The following is a 25,765-nucleotide window of genomic DNA, read 5'->3' on the forward strand; positions in this document are numbered from 1 at the left end:
TGCGCAAGCCGATGCATTCCTCAGATCAACACTTGATACACCTGTCTACACCGTGGTTTCTACTTTAACTGGAAAGTCTCCTAGGAACAAAATGACTGGACTGTCTGGGGAGCTCAGACTTCACGTCCTGACTCTGTCATGTAAACAGATGCTTAAGCTCTTCAAGGTTCTGGCTTCTGGGAAATGACAGGTTTGGCCTAGGAGATTTCTTCCTAAATGACTCTGAGCCCATGTCAATGGAGACTGAAATTGGAGAGTTGTCTGAAATTTCTACTTTGCCAAGGCTCATACCTGTAATACTAACTACCCTGGAGGCTGAGATCTGAGGATCAAGGTTCAAAGCCAGCCAACACAGGAAAATACATGAGACGCTTATCTGCAATTAACCATCAAAAAGCCAAAAGTGGAAGTGTTGCTCAAAGAGCATGAGCTTCAAGCACAAAAGCTAAGGAAACACACTCAGGCCCTGAGTTCAAGCCTCAGTACCAGCACACACACACATACACACACAAACACACACAGTACTACTACTATTGCTTATATCATTATTTGGAAAGTCATTGTTCTCACCTTTCTCTTGTGCCTATACATAGAAACCCCACCTGACTGGGAATTAATTCACAAAGGTTAAATGTCATTAATCAACTGAATATTGGGGGGAAAAATCACCTCCTCAATGAACCGCTGATGCCAACATTTATTGAGCGCCAACTATGTGAGAGAAAAAGGAACAAAATCTGGGTACTAGAATTAGCCTAGGCTTTTGTGTAGACTAAGTTTAAGGCCTTAAGACTAGGCTCAAATTACATCGGATTCATGCCTCAAGTTATCAAATTTTAGTTTCAAGTGTAGACATGAACACTTGGACTGGGTATGAATATTTAATCCCACATTTAAATCCTCAATCATGTTAAGGCTTTCTAAATAAAATGGTGGTTCTTGCCATGCCATTTTACTGAGAGAGAAAGAGAAAGAGAGAGAGAGAGAAATGGGGTTAGAAACCACCACCATCTAGCGAATGATTAGTCTTTGCCAAGTAGGGTACTAAATGTAGGCCCTATGTATCAACAGGCCTTATTACTTGCTAAGATATTATAGCTATTTAAGTGAGAAGACTAGAATTTAAGCATTCACTTATCTTGAGCTTGTGTCATGAGTACTTAATTTATTTCACGTGGAAAAAAAAAACAAGAAATTTTATTAGCACTTACAAAACTGACAGTGTCTACAGAGATATCTCTCTAGATTCCCCCTCACCACCCCCTCCATGGGCCTGGAACATGAGATCCTCCTGCCTTAATCTCCTACATCCTGGGGTACAGGCAGCCACCTCCATGTCTGGCTCCCTACTTCTGATTAATGGAAAAATTAGATGATTTCTATGGGATGGATTATCTGCTTTCATTGGTTTCTTTTGTTTTGTTTTGTTTTTGTTGCCAGTCCTGGGGCGTGGACTCAGTGAGCCACAGCGCCACTTCTGGCCATTTTCTATATATGTGGTGCTGGGGAACTGAACCCAGGGCTTCATGTATGCGAGGCAAGCACTCTTGCCACTAGGCCATATCCCCAACCCCTCATTGGTTTCTTTTAATCTAGAATTAGGTTCAAGGTTACTGTGTTTGTTACCATAAGATATCAGCTTCCTTTTGGTCTGAGGTGTTATCTTGATCATTTGTTTGGTTAAATCCTTTTTATAAATTTAATTTTATTGTCAAGTTGATAAACAGAGGGGTTACTCATAGTGAGTACATTTCTTGTCAAACTTGTTACTCCTTTCCTCATTTTCTACCACTTTTCCTCCCCCTTTACCCCCCTCAAATTGTACAGTTCATTGTACTGTCTTATGAGTATGGCTGTTGCATTGGTTCACCCTTTGTCCTTTGTCTCACCAGTTTGTTGTTCCCGTTCCCTTCTCTAATTCAGATAAATATGTGTAGAAACCAAGAGTACTAAAATCAAATATGGTGATGACAGGGATAAACCATAAGGAGATAAAAAAAAAAACTAAAATAACTTCACATAGTACATTAAAAACAACAGCAACAAAGAAAAACCTCTTGTTTCCATGGTAAATCCTTTTCCTTGAGCAGACCTTTCCACAAAGATAAAGTGGTACACTTTATCCAGCTTGCATAGACCATGTTTGCCTGCAGAGGCCCAGTGTCTCTGAGAAGCTACCTCCTCTAGGTGCGGACCCACTCTTTTCCAGTGACTCACGGTGAATAGCCTCTCTCCAGCACTCCTTGATTAGTAGACAGTGGACAAACTCACAGAAACCTAACGCCATATACTTAATAGACTCTGGTTCCTTACAGAAGGAACGACCATGGGTTTCTGAAAGACCATATTTGGTTGTGCGTGCATGTATGTATGTGTGTGTGTGTGTGTGTGTCTGTGTGTGTCCTAGTACTGGGATTTGAACTCAGAGTCTCACACTCAGCTTTTTTGCTCAAGGTTAGCACTCTACCACTTTAGCCACAGCTCTGCTTCCAGGTTTTCAGCAGATTAATTGGAGATAAGAGTCTCATAGACTCTCCTGCCCTCGCTGGCTGTGACCACAATCCTCAGATCTCAGCCTCCTAAGTAGTTAAGATGACAGGCCTGAGTCACTGGTGCCCAGCTGACCAAATTTTTTTTTTTTTGCCAGTCCTGGGACTTGACCTCAGGGCCTAAGCACTGTCCCTGAGCTTTTTTTGCTCAAGGCTACACTCTACCACTTGAGCCACAGTGCCACTTCCGGCCTTTTCTGTATATGTGGTACTGAGGAACCCAGTGCTTCATGCATGCTAGGCAAGCACTCTACCATTAAGCCACATTCCCAGCCCTGACCAAATCATTTTTAAAGCCTTTTAATTGTTTCCTTTTTTTAAGTCCTAATATAGTAGGGCTGTATTCCACTGACTTCCACTCACTAAATCTATAATGATGCTATTATCTGCACTTGACATTAGAAAAAGGTGCATAGAGAGGTTAGGAAATGCTCTGGGCCTCACCACCAGTAGTTGGCAGTGCCAGGTAACAACCCTTCAGTGTGTGTTCTGTCTGGGGCTGAATATTATGTAACAGGCAAAAGCAAGCTCCTTTCCATTCCTGGAGAGAGAAGCTTGGGTTATTGCTTTTGGTTTTTTCCAATCTGTACTTTAAAAGTTGCAAGAAAAAGAAACGAAAGTTTGCTGAGGAGAAATAGTACCCTGTCACAAACACCTAAAAGTGGAATCCTTTCACTCCACACAATTCACTAATGTAAAGTTTGTCTAACACAACCAACATCTTTACTCACTGCTTTATTTCTAAAACTCACTCCTCCAGATTCCAGATCGTATCTGCAAGTGTTTTATATGACATCATCATCGGCGGCCATCATTTTTCAAGACACATTTCCTAGGCCTTTATTTCAAAATTAGAACTTGCATTTCTCTGATAAAAATGTGCAGCTGATAAATTTCCAATTAACAGAGGTGAGGCGGGGCTGGGGGTGTTCTCAGGTGAACCTGTTGGCAAGGGAAAGTCCCAAACAAATGTTTGACACAGACCTGGGATATTGCTTGGAGAATTCAGAAATAAAAATCTGAAGTAAGTTTCCTTATTGTCACTTCCAAGTTCCTGCAAAGACAGAGCAAGAGCCTCCAAATAATGGCTCCCTGATCCATCTTCCACTTCCTCTCCACAGGAGTTCTGATGAGTTAGGAAAACAACCATTTCAGGGACAATGAGATCTCCTGGGATCCCTCTGGTCATAGCTCCTCAAAGGGTGGCCCCAGGGGGAGCGCCAGAGCCCGGAGTGCAGGACTGCCCCTCTCTCCACTCCACAGCCTCCCCAGGGAACTGGCCCCTTCTCTGATTTCTCTTGGGTTTTGTTAACTAAATTTGGGCTGAGGGAAGATAATAGAAAAGGTGTTATGTATTACAGCATGTTATTTTGCCCTCTGGGACCTCCCCTGAAAAGAAAGAACAGAGGCACTTGGGATATACACTAATGTCTAGAAATGTCTCAGGAAGAAAACAACTTAGCCTGTTGCGTGAGCATGCCTGAAATATAAATCTCTTTATTTCCTAAAGCTGACCTGAAGTTCCACTACGGGCACTTTTGTCCAGTCAAGGGGTGTGGTTCAAATGGTAAAGCACTAGCCTTGGGCAATAAAAAGCTCAGGAACAGTGCCTAGGCCCTGAATTCAAGCCCAGCACTGGCACACTTAGAGGGAAGTTTGGGCTGAGATGCCTAAACAAAGATGAAAAGTATCATGGTCATGAAACCACACAGAAATGCTTCAGAAGAGAACTGGCGTGGGATTCTTGACACAGGCATGTAAGTGAATGCTCATTAAGCTCTACATGTGGCCAACATCTGCCCCCAAGTGAAGTTAGCCCCTGTTCTGCATCCTCAGCAGTGTAGTGCAATGTGTGCAGAATTACATGAAAAAGCAGGCAGCTGTATCTCCACCTTGAAAAAGCTAACCAGGCCATTAAGAAATAATAATAGCAATAATCATCTATTCCTAAAATAGTAATAGAGAAACAATTACTCTATATTACAAATAGTAAGCTAGGCAATTAATAAATAAGTCTAAGTCTTCTTTTTCTTTGCCAACTTGAAAATAAAAGCAAAACACTTCACACTGGAATGAACTGCACCTTGAGCTGCAATCTACATCCTTTAACCTCCCAGTCTTAGCTAGAGTTCCCAGCACACACCACTGGAGACAGAGACTAGAAACTCAGGGGTCATTTGTTTGTTTTTTGGTTGGCCTCCCACATAGTTGGGGATAATAGGCCCAAACCACTGCAACCAGCTGTGGACTGGGGTAGAGGTAGTTTCATGAACTCTTCTGCCTAGGCTGGCCTCAAACCAATGAACCATGATAGTCCTGTTCTCAGCCTTCTCTTTAGCATACAAGTGGAGAAACCACTGTGCCTCTCAAATCAGGAGATACCTGCTGAGATTGATTCTCAGCTCTGCAAATACGGTCTTATTTCTCAGCTTGGTTGTGGTCCAAATCTGAGAGTAAGGGCAAGTTTATAACCAGGGAGAAAAGAAAGGAAAATATTTATGTAAGTTCCATAATACAAGTTTTTTCAGCTAAAGAGAAACCCATGATGAATACAGCCATATCCTCTGACCTTAGTGTCTGAGCATACACAGCCCAAATAGAGAACCATCGCAGAATGTAGGAAAGAAGTTAGAGAAAAGCAAAGTTGACCTTTGCAATGGAAACCCACAGAAAAAGAGTAACATGAGCCAAGAGTATGTCACCCCCAAGAGTGACATACTTCAGAAATCAAAATCTTATTGCTAATCACACCAGAGTATAAAGACCTCACCTGGAAGTCCTGGAATTCAAGTATAAGGTAGTCCACCCATATATAACACACTGGAATGAACCACTGCAATGTGGGCCATATCTGTAACTAGTGGGTTGAGCATGTGTTTGCAGATCTCCTAAGATCCATTGGCAGAAGAATGGACTTTATGCATGGAATCTAGCTTTAATCACTTTATGAGAGCAACATCTCAAATCTTTGTCTCAAATCTCAAGTTGGTAGTTAAGTCCGATTATGAGAATTTCTGTAGCTTACCTCTAGTGTGTGTGTGCATTCCTATATATACACACATATATCTCACAGTCCCTTAGTAATATCAATACAATCAAAGATGAAAGGCAATAAGGCTTAAAAAAAAAAGAACCTTATTCTCTTGTAGATTGAAATCAGATCTTACTGGAATGATCATTTATAAAGGTTCTAATTTTATTGTAAATTTAGTTGTGTGCATGTGCATGCGTGTGCATGCTGGTACCAAGGCTTGAATCAGGCCCTCCCACTCTCAAACTTGGCTCTTTCTGTTCAAGACTGGTGCTCTACCACTTGAGCCACACCTCCATTTCTAGCTTTTTGCTGGTTAACTGAGGAGAAGAATCTCATGGACCTGTCTGCTCAAACTGGCTTTGGACTTTGATCCTCAGATCCTCCCCTCCTGAGCCGCTGGAATTGCAGATGTGAGCCACCATGTGCGCAGCTACTCTCTCACTTTTACTGTTCGGATCTGGTGACTTCTTTGTCATTTCCGATGTTGTGTACAGTAAGTAGTGCCTGGGTGTCACCAGCCTCACCTCACACAGGGCCTCTCACACATCAAGCATTAAGAAAGTTTTTCTAGGGCTGGGGATATAGCCTAGTGGCAAGAGTGCCTGCCTCGGATACACGAGGCCCTAGGTTCGATTCCCCAGCACCACATATACAGAAAACGGCCAGAAGCTGCGCTGTGGCTCAAGTGGCAGAGTGCTAGCCTTGAGCGGGAAGAAGCCAGGGACAGTGCTCAGGCCCTGAGTCCAAGGCCCAGGACTGGCCAAAAAAAAAAGAAAGTTTTTCTAAAAAGATGACTAAAAGTCTTGAAGAACTGTTTTTAAAGAGCAATTTAATTCCCTGCATATGTTTTGGGGCAGAGCCCACACAGCTTCCAATCCACCCTGTTCTGCTGGGAGGAGGAAGGAAGCCATTTTCTTCACTGGGAGTGAAGCAGACACACAGCACATGGCAGAGAACCTTTTCTTGGGTCATGCCAGCAACTCAGCTGACCCTCACAGCCCCAGGGTCGTGCCACATCAGGTCTCTAGTGAAGGTCCCCTTTCCTCAGGTCCTTGAGTCAAGTCAGGATTAGAAAGAGCAGGACAGGCTACCTCACTGAACTTCCTGCTGGAGACTTTCAGGAATGTTAGTATGTTCCAGAAAGACTTTACTGCATGAGTGATGCTGTCCAGTGTTCCCTCCATTAGTCCTAATGTCTCTTTCTTGTGACATGCATTGCACTGAAGAAATGAATTAGGAATCTAGAGTCTAGCCCACCACAATCTCCAGTTTAAATTCTGACTCTAATAATACTGTGTATGTACATTCACTGTCCCTTCAGGCTAGAAACCCAGCTCCATGATGATCGCCTGACCAGCAAGTGAGAAGCCCTGAGTTCAAACCCTGGTACTGCCAGAGAGAGAGAGAGAGAGAGAGAGAGAGAGAGAGAGAGAGAGAGAGAGAGAGAGAGAGAGAGAGAGAGAGAGAGAGAGAGAGAGATGAACTTCATGTGAGAATCAGGCCCGATCATACTTGCCTCTCCATATATGCAAAGAGCAAATAAGTACCTGGTTTACAGGAGGTATTTAATGATTACAAGCACCATGCTTCTGTTCAAAACTGTTCACCTCAAAAAGGTTCTGCTTTTGGTAGTAATTATATTCTCCCAATTTCCAAGCTGCTACTCAATGAAATTTAAAGTAAAGTAATTAAAATTATCAAAGTATAGTAAGATAAGCTGGGTGTCAATGGCTTAGGCCTGTAATCCTAGCTACCCAGTAGGCTGAGATCTGAAGATCATGGTCCAAAGCCAACCAGGGCAGGAAAATCCATGAGACTCACCGCCAATTAACCCCCCACCCCAAAAAAAGCCAAAAGTAATATAGTTTCCAGTGACTCAAATGATAGAGTATTAGAATTGTGAAAAAAAATTAAGAAGTTCAGAGTCAGTGTTAAGGCCCTGAGTTCAATCCCCAGGACTGGTACACACTACACACCTACACATACACACACACACACACACACACACATACACACACACACACACACACCAAACCTATAACCAGCTCTGCCATTAACCAGTAGCCTAAAACTCTTTGGGTCCTCTTTGTAAAACAGAGAGAAAAGCATAATTTAGTAAGGAGATATATAAAAATGTAGGAGAAAGTGATCACTTACGTGATCAACTATAAGTGAACTAACAGGATGAACTGACACACTTTGTTAAATCCAGAAAAGTAATCATTGCAGTATAATATTCAACTCAAAGGTGTTCTCCTGATCTGTGATCAAGATCTTAAGATCACTTTAATGACATTTGAGTTTTTGGAGCTGAGGCTCAAACCCAGGGTCTTACCCATGTCACACCTATACTCTACTATAGAGCTACAGCCCCAGCCCTAGGATTTATGCTTAGAGTAAAAACAAGTTGTGATTCAATGTTGGTCATTTTCCTTTACCTCTAGCATTCATAATCCCTGTGGCTGAGATTTGGATCTCTTGGTTTACTTGAGGGTTCTCAACACCTTGAACCATGTGAGAGGCACCTAAAGACTGCCTCCATGACTGAAAGCCGTGACCTAGTGTGGCCACACCCCAGGGGTTTGACAACAAGGAAAAAGAAAAGAATGATGGAGAACAGTTCTTCTGGGCATATTTGTGGAGCTTCTACTTCAGATTTGATGTTTTCAAGGTGATTTTCCTTTTCTAGGCATGTTCTTATTACAGAAGGTCTACATCTACAATTCAGATTTGTAAACCTATATATGTAGAACTCTCAGTATAATTTATTTTTTGCCAGTCATGGGGCTTGAACTCAGAGCCTGGGTGCTGTCCCTGAGCTCTTTTGCTCAAGGCTAGCACTGTACCACTTTGAACCATAGCTCCACTTCTGATTTTTTAAGTGGTTAGTTAAAAATAAGAGTCTCGGGCTGGGGATATAGCCTAGTGGCAAGAGTGCCTGCCTCGGATACACGAGGCCCTAGGTTCGATTCCCCAGCACCACATATACAGAAAACGGCCAGAAGCGGCGCTGTGGCTCAAGTGGCAGAGTGCTAGCCTTGAGCGGGAAGAAGCCAGGGACAGTGCTCAGGTCCTGAGTCCAAGGCCCAGGACTGGCCAAAAAAAAAAATAAGAGTCTCACAGCTTTTCCTGCACAGACTGGCTTCGAACCACGATCCTCAGATCTCAATGTCCCCAGAAGCTAGGATTACAGATGTGAGCCACCAGTACCACTCGTACCCAGATCTCAGTATAATATTAACAAGAGAGAAACAAGGATCTGAGGCTTGAATTCTAGGAGATAAAAAGAACTAATTGAAAAGTAAAGTTAGTATTGGAAAAAGATACGACTTGACCTGAGGGGAGTGGCTTACGTGGTTAGGTTACTTATCTGCCGAAGAATGAGGCAGCTTTCAGTTTACAGTTCAATCCAAAACAGATTGTCCCTCTCTAGTGCACTGATTCCACCTTTATTTTTACTGAAGTACTCTTTGCTCAGGCATTGGGTTAAAACTTCATCGTATCTATTTTGAGTTTGACCTAAGAGTTTTATTTTGTTTGAGATACATCCTTCTTATTTGTTCATCTAGATGCATGGGATCTTAAATTTCCTTTTTGGACAACTATGAATGACTAAGTAGCCATTTATATATGCCCTCAATACTTTAACTAGATCTCAAACAATGAGATCTACACAATATAAATGAAATTTTGAAAATAAATGTGTCTACCAAAGATAATATAATACTAGGTTAGTTGTTGTAAATAATCTATGTTTTACGAGGTATGCTTTTTTCCTCCCTCCCTCCCTCCGTCCCTTCCTTCCTTCCTTCCCTTTCCTTCCTTCCTTCCTTCCTTCCTTCCTTCCTTCCTTCCTTCCTTCCTTCCTTCCTTCCTTCCTTCCTTTTTCTTCCTTTCTGTGCCAGTCCCAGGGCTTGAACTTAGGGTCTGGGCATTGTCCCTGAGCTACTTTTGCTCAAGGTTAGTGTTCCACTACTTGAGCCACAGCTCCACTTCTGGACTTTTTGCTGATTAATTGGATATAAGAGTCTTGTGGACTTTCCTGCCAGGGCAGGCTTCAAACCCCAATCCTCAGATCTCAGCCTCCTGAGCAGCTAGGATTTCAGGTGTGAGCCACAAGCACCCAGGAGGCATACTCCTTTTAAAAAGTTTTCTGATTACTAAAAAAATCCTGGTTTTCAGTTTCAACTGAGAAAAGTCTATTGAGACATTCAAGCAAGCACTTTGATTTATTTCTATTTCTACATACACAAATACATAGGAAGTGCAACACACGGGCACAGGATTTCTTTACAGCAAGCAATGTGTCCATAGTGGAATGTCTCTGATGTTTATGTTAAAATTGATGTAGCCACTAATCTCTCACAGGGTCTCAAGACTTCCTTGCCTTCTGAGACAAAGAGGAATCTTTGATTTAATACTTAGCTTCTTCATTAATCACCACTGAACTGTATCTTTTAAAGAGTTGAATATATTTTATGAGGCTAAAAACTGCTGACTTTGTTTACTGAAAATATGGTAGAATCAAGCACGAATAAACCGCACAAAATAAATTTGGGTGAACATAATACAAAAGATTAAAAACATACTATGTCTCTATTAATAAAATTTTCAAAGGGATTGCAACCAATTCTGCCTTAGAAGTTTCTGGTTGAGGCAGTTAAAAGAGAAGAACATAAAACATTTTGTGAATTTTTATTTCTCTTTGTGGATAATTAAACACAAGACACAAGAAAACAAATGCACAGATGTACCCCATATTTTCAACACTTCAAGGACTAGAGCCACATAGTGAAGATTTAATATGTGCAAGAGTTGGGCACCGGTGGCTCATGTCTGTAATCCTAGCTACTCAGGAGGCTGAAGTTTGAGGACTGGGGTATGAAGCCAGCTGGGCAGCAAAGTCTGTGAGACTCTTACTGTCAATTAGCTACCAAAAAGCTAGAAGTGGAACTGTGGCTCAAGCAGTAGAGTGCAAGCCTTGAGTTAAAAAAAAAACAACCCTCAGGAACAACACCCAGGTCTTGAGTTCAAATTCACAGAACCAGCACAAACAAAAATGTACAAGAGACATTTAAGGTATATTTCCCTGACTTTTTGGTAATTGTGTGGAGCTTAGCTCCTGTGTCTTTTATTTAAAGTGAGTAAGCCACTGGCACCTGACTCTTGTATTTAGGGCCCTCTTTGAAAATTTGGGATGATTCAATTTACAGATTCTTAATTACATCTTACATCTGCAAAGAGTCCCTGTTTACAAATAAAGCCACATTTCTGAGCTCCAGGGATTAAGATATAGACACATCATCGGGGACTAAAGTCTACCAGACTGTCCTTGCCCTGCCACAGCCAGTTCCCCTATGCATCATGAATAACTCACTTCCCTACTAGCCCATCCATCTGCACTGCGGCACAGGTGCTGTGGCTTGTTGCTCCATTGCTATGCCCCCAATTCCTGGGGCACTGGGATGGAGAATTCCTACCAGGACTTAATGGTCTCCCCACTCCCACCCTTCCTTGCCATCATTCCCTGCGCATCTGGAGAGTGGCTTGTCAAGAGAGAGGCATTGGACTCTCTCATTCCTCTGCTTAAACTCCTCATGAGCAAAACCTGCTCAGTCTCCAACCTCTTTCTAGACTCTGAAGCTCACAGTATTCTAGACATGTGGTTCTCCTGCCAACTGTTCATAGAGAGATCCTGTTCCTGTTTGCCTGTGCAGGATGGCCTTCTCCACTACTCTCCCACTTCTTCATCATCTTCTCTCCATATTGCACTGAACTCCCACAACCTGTGGCAGCAGAAAGACACATATTTGTTAAACAAATAAGTGAATGAATGAATGGGTCCCACTGATAGGAAAGGAAGAATAAGCCTCACCTGGTACTCAAGAGTCTTGGCATCTGGACCCAGCCCACTGCCTACTCAGCCTCATTACTTCTCCTTAAGGGAATCTTGAGCTCCTGAACACAGTGTCTTCTCCAATCTTTGATTAAGGCATTTTTCTCCTTCCTGGCTTCCTGTGTCTCAATTCTTTCTCTGCATTCAGTTCAAATCCCTCCACAAAATCCTTCTCCCCATGAAGCCCTATCTCATCTTCTCCCCTGTCCTTATTCTCTCCCACCTCTCTGCTCTCTCCAAACTCAATGACTCCATGTTTCTCACTTATTCCTCCACTGTACTAAAAGCCAGAAGAGTGACTCTTACACAGTTGGAAGCTACTATTATCAGAGGGGCAACAATGGAACATACTTGAGGCTTACTGGCTGTTTTCAGGTGTTGGTTCTGCCATGACTAACCATATATCCCCAAGCATTTTGACCTCACCTTTGACTTTATTTTGTTCACGTGTAGAATAAAAAAGTTAGGCTATACTATTTTAACTCCCAAACACCAGGATTTTAATGTTCACTCAATTTTGACAAATCCACTTCAGAAATCAACATAAAGGTTGTTAGTTATGATCTGAAGGCCTCATATCATACTCAGTAGGGGACTGGAAGCATGACTACCATGCATGTGCCAGGCTCTGGGTTCTATCCCCAGCAGCTGCCCCTCCCACCCTGCCAAAGTATTCAATAAGTAGTTGCTGGTTATTTTTCTTGTCCATAAAAAAGAGAACAGATTCACAAATAAGAATTAAGTAACCCAATGCAAATAGCTAGCAAGGATAGAGCCCAGGTGCCCATATCCTCCCACTGGAAACCCCCACACTTCAGCCAGATACCACACTAGTAACCATAGCTATCCAGAAGGCTGAGATCTGAGGATCACAGTTCGAGCCAGCCTAGATAATAAAGTCCATAAGAATCTTAGCTCCAATTAGCTAGCAAAAACCTAGAAATGAAGCTGTGGGTTAAATGGTAGAGCACTTGCTTTGAGCAAAAAAGCTCAAGGACAACACCCAGGACCTGAGATCAAACCCCAGGACAAGCACAATTTTTTAGAAAAAAAAGGATTCTTATTTTCAGGCTATTTTATCAGAACAAATTTGGAAGTAACACCAAGTTTCCAGGAAGGAGGCATGTCTTTGAGTGGGAAAGCCTTTGGTCCAGCAATCTGGAGATATGAGTTCCAATTCTAGTCCTTAAAGCCGGTTTTAAAAAGCAAACAGATAAAAGTTCTATTTTCTCTGCTTCACTGTAGCATGATAGGATATTATATTATTAAAATACTCACTGTAACATCAAATAAGCAAGCACTACCTCTGCTCTCAAAAAGCAATAAAGCCATTATTTGCAGAGCATGTGGGCTTGTTCTGCCACCTAGTGGTCAAACATAAGACATCACTTTTACCATTTGCCCTCCCAATACTAAGATTAATGAAATGAATCCTGTTAATATTTTTGGAAACTTCAAACCAATCCTTTCAACTTATCAAATTGTCACCAACTTTTACTTAATCTGTGGTTTTTTGTTTTATAGAAAAGAATCTATTTTTTCTATATATGTAATGAAGTAGAAAAATAGCAATAAGGAACATAATTATATAATTGTAATGCACATGTGACTAACTTAAAGGAACAAACAATGTTGGCATTTGGGGGTGGGGGGAAAACAGGGAATAGAGGATACAAAGTTCTGCTAGTGGAGAATGTCTGATGTAATTAAACAATAGGAACAACAGCAAGGAGGCTGGTAGCATTGACCGAGATGGCAGTAGGTGACAGAGTCAGCAAACTGATGAAGCTTGGGGTAGGCCATGGTGAGGAATTTGGAGCTTGCATGGGGGTTTCTGGGTGAGCTGGGAAGCCACTCAAAGCCTTCCTGGTTTTTAATGGTGGAATTACCTAATAATTCTGAATAACTCAAACAAATAAAATGCCTAATAACCTGATAGGCAAGTTTAATGAAATGCCTGGGAGAAATGTTTCCCACAGAACATAATTTGTTCAGAACATTTATAAAAACAGGTCTTTTAAGGGAACTATAAAGAAAGAATGTGTGGTGTCTTTGCATGGAAACAAGTTGTAGCAAGCAGGCCAGAGTTATTTTTATTCACACACACACACACACACACACACACACACACACACACACACTTTATGACAAGGGTGCATACATTCTCAAGATAGTCTTTTGGGATAGGTGGGTGGGAGGAGAGTGATGGTCAAGATGCATTGTTGTGTTGAATTGAAATCCCTTTAAGAGAGAGAAAGGGGAACTGTTAGGTAGGTAGGGATAAAAAGTGACAGACATAACATGTGGCCAGTAACTCCAGTCTCATCATAGCACTTATTGTTTCCAGAGTGCCTCAGGCTTCCTACTTAAATACTTAAGATGCTGTGAGTTTCTTGCTCAGACACTTTAGCAGTTTCCTGCCTTTTAATTCTTCAATGGGTAGAGAAAAAAATAAATCTGTTGACAATAAAGTAAAAAAAATGAATCTGTTCCCCTAGATGGTATCACTTTGTATGCTAAAGACAATTTTTAAGAATTAATTTAATTAAACACAGGCACTCTGTTGGTCAGATTTTTGCCTAGAATCATGGCCAAGCATTCAGGACAGAGCTGCACTGGAACACGAGCTATGGAGAGCTGACAAAAATGAAAAGGAGGTAAAGAAAACCAGAAAATGGCAGGGCACAGAAACAGTGAACTTGGTCTAGTCCAAAAGCAAAGTGACTACACATCAAGCAGGCATGACTCTCACAGGGCACCATGCTCACCTAGCATGTACAAGGCCCTAAGTTCAATCTCCAGTACTGAAAAAAAACAAATCTCAGGCCTAGCCTGAGATGGTACACTCTGAAGTTTGGAAGGGAAGGGAAATGAATGGAAGCTGATTGAATCCAACTGTTTCAGGGGGCTGAGTTTCCAGTCCATTGTTTTTGCACAGCAGCACCAGGAAAATGACAAGGAGCCTGTGGAATTTGAAGGGCATCTCATAGGTGTGGAGCAGCCAGAAGCTGGATGCAGACCCAGGAGGCAGGTGATGCACAGGGATGGGAAGAAGCATGCTGGCTGCAGAAGACTAACTGGCCAATAGTTGGAAGCATTAGTAAAAACAGACCCAATGCCCGACTCCACAAACCCAAGCCAGATGCTGGTGGATGAGAACTGAGACTATCAACTATCATCAGAGTTCTGTGCCAGAGACCCAACTCAGGGGGCAGGGCCACCATTTGCCCCAAGGTGTCAAATAGAGGAGAAGTGACGAAGGGTAGAAAAAGAAGACTATTACAGAAAGAAGAATATGAGTAGATCACTGGAAATGGTAAAGGCATTTTGGCCCATCTTTGGGCTTTTAGGGCCCATCTTTGAACCCATCTATGAACTTTCAGAGCTATATACAAGAAGATTTAGGGCAAGGAGAGAAATGTGGGAGTTAAACCATCCTGAGAAGAGTGGTCAATCCTTGCCTCACTTCTGGCGCTGAGAGAATTAAGGGGTGCAGCTGTTATTCACGTCCTTGCTGGGCAGCAGGAGAGGGGGGGAGATCTGGGTCCCAGGAGCTGCTCCAGAGCACAATGTGCATTACAGCTAAGTCTCCTCTATTTGGGGTGGTATGCTCTGCTGTTCCCTTTTTTGAGGATAGTTTCAGTCTCTTGTCATCAAGATGTTATTGATTCCATCCTGTCTATATGGAACCCAAGGAGAGAGGCAGAGGCTGAAAGTAAAGAGATCTCTGGAAAGGACTAGAAATTCTTGCCCTTTCCACTTACTCATTCCTTACCCTATGCTTTTCTTCACACATATCTTTAGAACCTAACCAACAAAGGTTAAGAGGAGCATAAAAAAGTGTACAAAGAATAAAAGAAGCCCCGAGGTTTGAGCCATGAAAATAGCACTGTAGTTATAATCTCCTTCTTATTGTTGGTATGGACTGTGGGGTGAGCTATAGCTTCAAAAAATGAAAAAGAAGTATGCTCGAATCTTAATGTCCAGTGGTGCCATATTTGCAAAAAAGATATTTGCAGACATAATTGGGATATAAGTTAAGATGAATGACTTAGGCCAGGAGGGGAATGTCTTAACCTCATATGAATGGGCTCCTCAGAAGAGGGAAAGAAGTGAGAACAAAGAGGCAACATCTTATGATGCTGGAAGTGAAGGCAGTAGTGCTATACCTACACACCAAGAATGCCAAAACTGCAGCCAACACCAGGCGCTGAAGAAAAAAAAAAAAAAGCAAAATCTCCCTTGTAGCATTTTTGCCTACATCCTGAGGCAAGCAAGAGGAGGAGGAAGAGGAGGAAAAGGGAAAGGAGGGGAGAGAAGAGGAGAAGAAGGGAGAGGAGGGGAGAGAGCAGGAGGAGGAGGAGGAAGAGGGGGAGGGGGGGAGGAGGGGGAGGAGGAGAAGGAGGAAGAGGGGGAGGGGGAGGAGGAGGAGGAGGAGGGGGAGAGGGATGAGGGGGAGGAGGGGAGGAGGGGGAGGAGGAGGAGGAGGGGGAGGAGGAGGAGGAGGAGGAGGAGGAGGAGGAGGAGGAGGAGGAGGAGGGAGGGAGGGAGGGAGGAGATTAGTAGAGGGGAAGAGAAAAGTAGTGATGGGTTATTGGATGATGGCAGAATGAGAACAGGGAACAACCTAAGCACTCTGGGAAGAAGAGGGGTCTTAGGGTCCCCACAGTGTCGCCAGGCCTAGAGAGTCACACCAAGTAAGCTATAATTGCACACAAATACACAGCGGCGGGGCCTGTGAGCCGCACTTTCCCCGTGGATTGGGTGGAGCAGGGGCGGAGCCCACAGCCCAGCTCGCCCCAGTCACACCGAGGACGGATGGTCGGGAACCTCAGCGGGAAGCGTGAGTACCCCACAAAAGATATACTCTCTCCCGCCCTGAGAGCAGCACCCGGATGGGTGCCCCGCCCCCTAGCCAAGAAGAACGCCGTTTGTGAAAGTGACGAGGCTGTACGCAGCACCGGCCAGAAACACTTGCCAGAGAAGTGGTGCCATTTTTGAAAAAGGCAAAGAAACTTGATACCCTCCCATTGCTCTCTGGAGAAAAACAAAAGCCCTGACCCCCAGGGGAAGCCCCGCCCAGGGGAAGCCCCACCCAGGGAGAGAAAGCCCCGCCCCCAGGAAGGAAGCCCCACCCCCTCAGCAGTGAGAAGAGACAAGCTCAGCATTCCCAACATATTGCTGCTCAGCTTGGGGCCAGCCAAACACCTTGAAATTACAAAACAAAGTCTCTAAAATGTCACTGAAAAAAAATAAACTGGACAGGTCGTAAAAGCTAAGGGCAATTTCAGGCTGGGCTACAAGAAGGAGCTCAAGAGCTAGCCTCCCTGGGAAGGCCCCTGATTGCTGTCCACACCCAAGTACTTCGCAGAGATTCTAGGCTAGTTAACAGCCACTTCCTACCTGTTTTAGCTCATAAAGCCTCTCCCTCCTCCCACTGCTGCCTAATCTAGACTGGGAAGAGAGCTGGGAGACTCCTAAGTTATAAGGCAGAACTTTACTCTGGCCACTCAAACACTGATTAGAGAATTCATCTGCTCACTTTGATTTGTAAGTAAGGTTCAGACAGGCCTGAGCATAGGAATCTAGGAAACAGCCCCATATCAAGCAGGCTTTGGAACATAATTATACCCAACCCTGCTCACTTAAGCAGTGCAGATCCCAACCTACAAACACCAGAGATACCTCCAACCTGTGAAATAAGGAACTCTACCCCACCCCAACCCCAACCCTTGGTGCCACCCAGGTCTTGGCTATAATACAGCTGCAGATGACAGCACTTAAAGCAAACAGCATACCAGACATTGGGAGACATAGGTCCCCCAAACAATTGGGAGACTCTACTTTTTTTGTTCATCTTAGGTTTTGTTGGTGTACATGTACAGTCTAGGGCTCTTTTTAGTTGTGTGCATCCTGGCTATATTTTTGATTGCTCGATTTTCTATTTTTTACTTTTTATCATTTATTTATTTTTTGATTTTAGTTTTTTCCCCTTCTGTTCCTTTTCTTTACTCTTCTGTTCTTATTTGCTCTTTCCTTTATTTTTCATTATATCTATTTCTCACCTTCTTTCTTTTCTTTATTCCACGGATCCCTAAGTGTTTGATTCCATTTTGAGTCTGTCTAGTTGACTTACCCTGTCATCTTTTCAGTTCAGATTGATTTGCATTGACCCTAACCACAGAATTGCTCACTGGCTATAACTATATAAAATCCCTTTTCTCGCACCACAATACCCCTCCCCAAACAAAGTGAAGGAGTATTTACATAGGGGAATACCTATGTATGATTTTAATGTAATGATTTAATGTCTATGCAATTATAGGACTCTGGTTTGGTTTCTTACTTTAAATTCTGTTCTGTTGTGGTTTTGGATTTGCATTTGTTCCCAAATGGGCAGAACAAACCATAGAAATGCAAGAAAAGTGGCAAGTCAAAGAACTTCAACTTCCCCACAAAATAACTAGGCAATAGAGTAGACAATGAAGGATCTAGAAGACAGTTCTCAAAATGCTTTAAAAACACTGCTAATAAATTTGTTTAATGAAAAAAAATAGAAAGCCTACACAAGGTTAAGCATGAGCATGATGAGACTAAAGATTATTATAGGAATTCAAGGAACCTGCAAATAGAAAAGCTAAATGAATTTCAAGAGAAGGAAAGGGAGTGCAATGAAAAACTAATCACTCAGCTAAAGGATATGAGAGAAGACACAGATAATTAAGTCAGGGAAGTAAAGAAGTTTATTTAAGCAGGCCCCAGTGGCTCATGCCTATAATCTTAGCTACTCAGGAGGGTGAGATCTGAGTATCATGGTTCAAAGCCAGCCCAGGCAGAAAAGTCCATGAGACTCTTATCTCCAGTTAACCACCAAAAAACTAGAAGTGGTGCTATTCTTGAGCTGAAGAGGTCAGAGACAGCGCCCAAGTTCAGAGTTCAAGCCCCATGATCAACCAAAAAAAAAAAAAAGGTCCATTTAAGACCTAAAACAAAGCTTCAATAAAGAGCTAGAAGCTGTCAAAATGATTGATTAGAAGGCAGGAAATAAAAAACAAAGTAGAAAGTCTTGACAGCAGATAACATAGAAGACAGAGTCTTTGGAATGGATGACAAACTAGATATTATAGAAAAAGAACACAATTATTCAGAACAAATCCAAGAAACAAGGAAAGTGCTTGCAGGAACTTCAGGACACAATGAGATCATCCGAATTAAGACATATAGGCATTGAGGAAGGTGAAGAGAAGGAAACTAAATGGATAGGAAATATATTTCAGAGAGTTCTAGTACACACATATTCTAACACCCTAAATGATAGGCCCATTCAGATACAAGAAACCTTTAGAATCCCAAACAGACCAGACCAGAAAAGAATATCAAACCAACACGTTATAATAGGCACAGGATCAATAGAGACCAAGGAAAGTATCCTTAAAGCTGTCAGGGAGAAAAGATTAATTTTTTACAAAGGAAAAGCATTCAGAACAACTACAGATTTCTTAGCTGAAATCATGAAGGCAAGCAGAGCCTGGAATGAGGTATTGAAGTGCCAGACTTTGAAGTCAGGCCCCACTTTACCACGTGAACCCCACCTTACCACGTGAACCCCACTTTACCAAGTGAACCTGAGATAAGCAGGCCCTGTGAGCAGACCCAGGACAAGCCCATTAGGGCCCAGTCGGTCTAGAACTCTAACAGCTGGGAATGCTTAACTCTGACCACCCCTAGAATGCCTTGAACCCTGAGCCAATCAGATTTGTACCTGTGTCCTAATCTTGCTTGCTTGAACACCTGATTGTTGTAACTTTGTTTTTGCCTTTATAAGCCCTGTGGAATCATAGCTCAGGGCTTCCTCCTAACCTCCGCTGTGTCGGTGGGTAGGACGTGGCCCAAGTTGCAGCTCGCTTAAATAAAGCCTTGCCTTGCTTTTGCATTTTGGAACGTCTGAGTCTCGGTGGCCTTCTTGGTGGTTGTTTCGTGGCTTGGCACAACAGTATGCCATGACTTAACAACAAACAACTACCAGCCAAGAATGGTGTAGTGAGCAAAGCTCTCCTTCATAACCAAGGGACAAACAAAAACTTTCCACAACAAGGAAAAATTGAAACAATTGATCTCCACCAAACCAGCACTACAGAAGATACTTAAAGACATACCACATATAGAAAACCAACAAGAACACGATACTGTCAGAGAAATGGCCTCTTGCCAGACAGCCAGATAAATATAGTAAGAAATGATGAGGCACAGCCCCTAAGAAGGTGGATAATATGGTAGGAACTACAAAACACTCCTCAAACTCTCAATGTTAATGGACTTAACTCTCCAATTAAACGACATAGATTGACTAGTTGGATCAAAAAGCAAGATCTATCCATGCTGTCTTCAAGAGGCATATCTTGCCCACATAAACAAATTATTATGAAAGCAAAAGACTGGAATGAAATCTATCATGCAAACATCTGCAATAAACAGGCCAGAGTAGCAATACTCATATGAGATAAAATAAACTTCAAATTAAAATTCGTGAAAAAAGACCAAGAAGGACATTATATACTAATAAAGGGATTTATTCTACAGAAGGATATAACAATTCTAAGTATCCATACACCAAACACTGGGGCACCTAACTTCATCAAACAAATACTATTTAACCTAAAAACACACATAGATACAAACATATTGATCATTGGTGACTTTAACACATCATTTTTGCCTCTAGATAGATATGGGGGAAAAAAAAACCTCAAGAGAGAAACCTCAGAATAATATTGATTAACTCGAACTAGACTTAACAGATATCTAAGAATATTTTACCCAGCAGCATCAGAATAAATATGCTTCACAGCAGCATATGAAACATTTTCCAAAATAATCATATTTTATGCCACAAATCAAATCTGTGCAAATTCAGAAATATTTAAATTAATCTCTGTATTCTGTTAGACCACAATGAAGTAAAATTAGAGCTCAACAACAAAAGACACTACAGAAAATTCTATAACACATGGAAACTGAATTAATACATTGATGAATGACCAGTGGGTCATTGAAGAGATCAGAATGGAAATTACAGAATTTAATGAATAGGAAAACACAAAACTATCAGCTCCTCTGGGACTTAGCAAAGGCACTACTCAGGGGTAAAATTTATAGCTCTGAGTGCCTACATCAACAAATTGAAAAAATCTCAAATCAACAATTTAATGTTGTTCTTTAAACTCCTTGAGAAAGAGGAAGAAGCCAAACCTCAAATCAGCAGATAGAAATAACTAATCAAAATTAAATCAGGGTTGGGGATATGGCCTAGTGGCAAACAGTGCTTGCCTCATATACATGAAGCCCTGGGTTCGATTCCCCAGCACCACATATACAGAAAACGATCAGGAGTGGCGCTGTGGCTCAAGTGGCAGAGTGCTAGCCTTGAGCAAAAAGAAGCCAGGGACCGTGCTAAGGCCCTGAGTCCGTCCAAGCCCCCAGGACTGGCAAAAAATGATAATAAAATACACATTAAAAATTAAATCAGAACTAAATGAATTAGAGACTACAAAAAAAAAAACAAAGAAAGAATCAACAAAAATAATTGGTTCTTTGGAAAAATTAACAGACTGGACAGATCCTTAACAAATATAACCAAAAAGAAGGGAATACACCCAAATAAATAAAATTGGAGTTGAAAAGGGGAACATTGCCACAGAAACAAGCAAGATTAAAAACATTATATAGTAATACTTGCAAACCTTTATGCTAACAAATTGGAGAATCTGGAATTTAAACCAATTAAATAGACCTATAACAAGAAATGAAATCAAAATGGCAATAAAAGACATCCCATCTAAGAAAAGCCCAGGAACCAGATGGATTCACAGCTGAATTCTATAAAGCCTTCAAAGGAGAACTCACTCCAATTGTAGAGAGCCAACAGCGAAATACACCCTGATTTCTGGCTATACTCTCAAGGGCATGCAAGGTCATGGCTTAGGGAGCCAACAACAAAGTTCATCCTAACCTCTGGCTATGTTGTTATCTCAAGGACATGCAAGGGCATGGTTTACTTGAAGGACAGTACTAATCCCGAGATGTTTTATTATGTCCACAAGAGTCTTTTATGTAAACCATTCAACTGTATCTTGTTTTATTGCCTGTTGTTATTTACCAATTTCAGAGCCTTCTTGTTTTCTTAAACCTTAGTTAATCCTATGCTATTTCCTGGTTGTCAAACTGCATATAAGCTGGAAGTTAAGAATAAAACATGGCTGCAGTCTTGAGTTACAATCTCGAGATGCAGACCTCCTGAACCCCATCTTTTGCCTCTTGTCCTTTTTCTCTTGTCTTGCATTTTTCTTTTTCTTTAATCCTCACCCCCTCAATCAGGATTTCCTCTTTGCTGCTGGCTGGCTCGGCAGAAGTGGCGCCCGAACAGGGACCTGAAAACCTGGGACGAAGGCAGAGGACCCCGCTAGGTAGGAGGACGTTCAATCACTTGGGAAAGAGAGCGGGAGAGAGTACGAAAAAGTATAGTCGGGAGTAAAATATAATGGGAGAAAGTAACAGTCGCACGCTGTACGTGCAAGCCCTTAAAGGGACGCTTCAGGCCTGGGGAGTGAAAGTGGGGTAAAGTCAATTAGAACGTTTCTTTCACTTCATCGAGGAAATATGCCCCTGGTTCCCAGAGGAAGGAACCATTAACTTAGAAGTTCGGCAAAAAATAGGAAAAAGGATTCAGGGACATTATGACACAAAAGGCCCTGAAAAAACCCCAGTGGACACCTTTAGTCTTTGGAACCTAGTCAGAGATTTATATCCTAGACATGAACAGATTAAATTCAATCAGTCGATCAGAGAAACTGAACAGGGACCTGATGAGAGTTGCCCAGCTCCAGGAGCATATGCTGCTGCCCGGGAAGAGCTGAGAAAATAAGATCTGAACCCGATGGGCTAGATATTAAGGAAGACTCAGATGGCTCAGACACCGAGGAGAAATTATGCAATGAGCCTACTAAAGATAGATTGACCCATGTTGAGAATATGTTTAAGTCAATTATAGCTCTATTGTCACAGTTCATCCAGATCAACAAACTCCTTTAAAGGTAGATACTGGTGAGCCCCCACCGACAGTCCTGGCAGACTTACAGCTCTCCTAGGTGCAGGCTGCTCGCAGGGGGGAGGGACCTGAGGCTAGGGAAATGCTAACACCACCGAAGTAATTTCCCCTGACCCAGCACTCTACTTCCATCCACCACAACAACGACAGATTTGAAACCCCAACCAGGGTGAGTGACCACTAGCCCGGAGCTTGGATTTTCCATAAAGCCACTGGGATAGGTCAAGGGGATCAGCAATTGTGGGTGTTTGGAGTCAACTGATCTCTAGTTCAGCTCTGCTGTCACTCATCAAGTGGGGGACAGTCCAAAATGCTTCAGGAAAGCTGCTCAAGTTTGAGCCCAATCTTACAAATTTAAAATATTTTATTTAACTTCTATGAGCGCTCAGGTAGATGAAGTTCTCTGTCTCTTTTTCTGCTTCTCTCCAAACTCTGCCTGCCTGTGACATAGGATGGGCTGATGCTAGCTTAGAAAGGTACCAATGTTTGTTTAACATCTGCTTTGAAAGACAGAAAAAAAGGTTTTCTGTTCTTGTTATTGATGTTTGTTAAGCTTGGAGATTCGGTTAAGTTCTGCTTGTTGTTGGCTAAATCCTGTTTTCTCTAGCATTGACCACGTGGCGGGCAATAGATTCAGTTTTAGCAAGCACCATCTTGGTTCCATCAAGGTTCCAAAAACTCTTGGAGGTGGAGTCCCACCCACCCCCAGGTGATGGGCATGTCGAATTCCTAGAGGCAGGGCAGGGACTTGGAGACTCAAGCTCCCGGTTACCCTGCCCCCCACCCTGAACTCCATAACTGTGGCCTTGCATTTCAAAGGTGCCTTGCAGTTCAGATGCTGGAAGGTGAAGGTGTCTTGCTGTGAGCTTGCTGTCTGTGTTCTGCTCATGTCCTGTCTCCCATCTCCTGGACCTTCTCTGGTCATAGCGTCCCACTTAAGCTCCCCATGGGAGCTGAACTGGTTTCTCAAAATGTGGCTTCTCAGATAATCTGTGAAAATTTTGGTTTGCTGAAAAAGTTTTTGGTTTTTTTTTGTTTACTATCTAACCACGTGGTTCTAGAATATAGGCAAAATATCATTTGCCACTGGAATTCCAGAAAACATACATGGCCAATTAAAGAACAATTCTAAGCGCGCCCCAAAGCTTGTGCACATTGTCTGTATGTCTGTCTGTCTATGTCTATCTGTTGGTAAAACTTAAAAACAAAACAAAAAACAGGTTTTAAACCCAAACTGATCATGTTTGGGTGCAAGCAAATGTGTCTAAGAAAAACTCCAAAGGGCTCTAATATACAGCACATGATATAAGTACAATGATGTAAAACCAGTGTGTTATTCTTTATGTCTATCTATGCTAAGAGTCAAGTGTACATCTAATCCTGACAATTTTTTGATATAGACTAAGATTTTGCTTCTCCATTAAAAAAATTTTTTTTCCATATGCTCTCATAAACTCTTTAAGATCAAGGGATCAGAGTCATTTTATACAAATGTGACTATTAACCTAAATTTTCCTGACCCAAAATTAACATTTTGCTTCATAGGATATACAGGTCAACATATGTGCTAGCTGAGTGGACCATGGCAGTCTGTGGCTACAGGAAGCTGCCTCCACAGTCTGCTCCCAAACTGCCTGGCTTCACTAGTAATGATTCTTTATTCTTTCTCTCTCTTGCATGGGAAACAACTCAGGGAATCTAGGGGTCCTGTGAAGATTTTGTCAGGCCCAGAGTGATACTACCCTGGCTCTGCCTGCCCCAAGATTAGAGTTGGGTTTATAGCAGGCCTATCATGACAGAGTTGCAACTGAGACTTATTCCAAGGTTAAAAGCATCAGAGTTATGTTTGGTGACCACAGGGTTGCCTTGGGGTAGCATTGGTGTCTTCTCCCTCCATGTCTCAGAAACTGTCATGGCTGTGCAGAGAGCAGACTTAGCAGACCTTTGGTCTGTGTGGATTTTGTGACTAGAATGGTTAAAGGCCCAAGCCTTCTAAAATCTTTCAAAAGTTGTCACCCTGCTTAAACCCATAGGAAACCAGCCTCCAAAAGCCAGACTACTCAGAGAAAGCAACCAAGGAATATTGGGAGATTTCAAATGTCTTTAATTAACCTGTGTAGAAATTTATAGGCAACCCAGCAGGAGGTGTGACAATCTATCCAGGAGACTCTGAGAGATGCCAGTACAGCCTTGCCCAGATCCAATCCGTCTCTCCTGCTTGCCTCCATCACACATGACTAAGGAGGCCTGCTGATTTGGGATGAAAAACAGCCACTTCAGATCTGCTGAAGCTGAGACTTTTACATTGTCTTGACCCTTTACCCTCTTGATTGTTATTCATTTGTGTTCTCTTCCACCTGCTGGTAAAGTTAAATGATATGATTTGATTTGATGATATATGGATCTCATTCAGTCAGCTGTTCTCTAAATGTTACAGCAGAACTCTGACAAGTATTTGTTGCTCAATTCTCTTCAAGTTACAGGTAAGCTCTACTCCTATTGTTCTCCTGTTGCTTTAATTGGAAATAAAAAGGGCTTTTATGGCTAAGACTCCTTGGATTACAGTTTTAAGCCAGCCCGGGCAGAGACAAAAGTAAATAAATAAAATATCCCTCTAAAACTCCATCTCCCAACTAACCAGCAAAGAGCTAGACTGGAAGCTTGGCTCAAGAGAACTACCTAGATGCTAAAAGCAGCACTATGGCTCAAGTGGTAGAGCACTGTCTCAAGCAGAAGTGCTCAGGAACAGTGTCCTGGCCTTGAGTTCAAATCCCATAATTGCCAACTGGGACAAGCTATCTAAACAATGAGCACCTAGATGGTCAGGATGAGATCAGTACTGACAACGAGGAACCATGGAGAGGAGTAAGTGGAGATGAAGTCTCATCTTAAATGGAGTCAATTTAAACTTGCCCTACTGTACTACCTTCCTACCCGTGCCCTCCAATGGCATTAACCCTCGAGGCTTAGTGGCCAACCATGTTTGGCAAATGGATGTTACCCACATTCCCTCTTTTGGACGGCTCTGCTTTGTCCATGTTTCCATAGACACTTACTCTAATTTTATTATGGCTACTCCTATTCTCAGGGAAGGTAGCAAACACTGTACCTCCCATGCCCTACGCTGCTTTGCCACTATGGGACTTCCTAAACATATTAAAACTGATAATGGTCTGGGATAT

This window comes from Perognathus longimembris, chromosome 7 (genome assembly GCF_023159225.1).
Source record: "Perognathus longimembris pacificus isolate PPM17 chromosome 7, ASM2315922v1, whole genome shotgun sequence".
NCBI classification, from domain to species: Eukaryota; Metazoa; Chordata; class Mammalia; order Rodentia; family Heteromyidae; genus Perognathus; species Perognathus longimembris.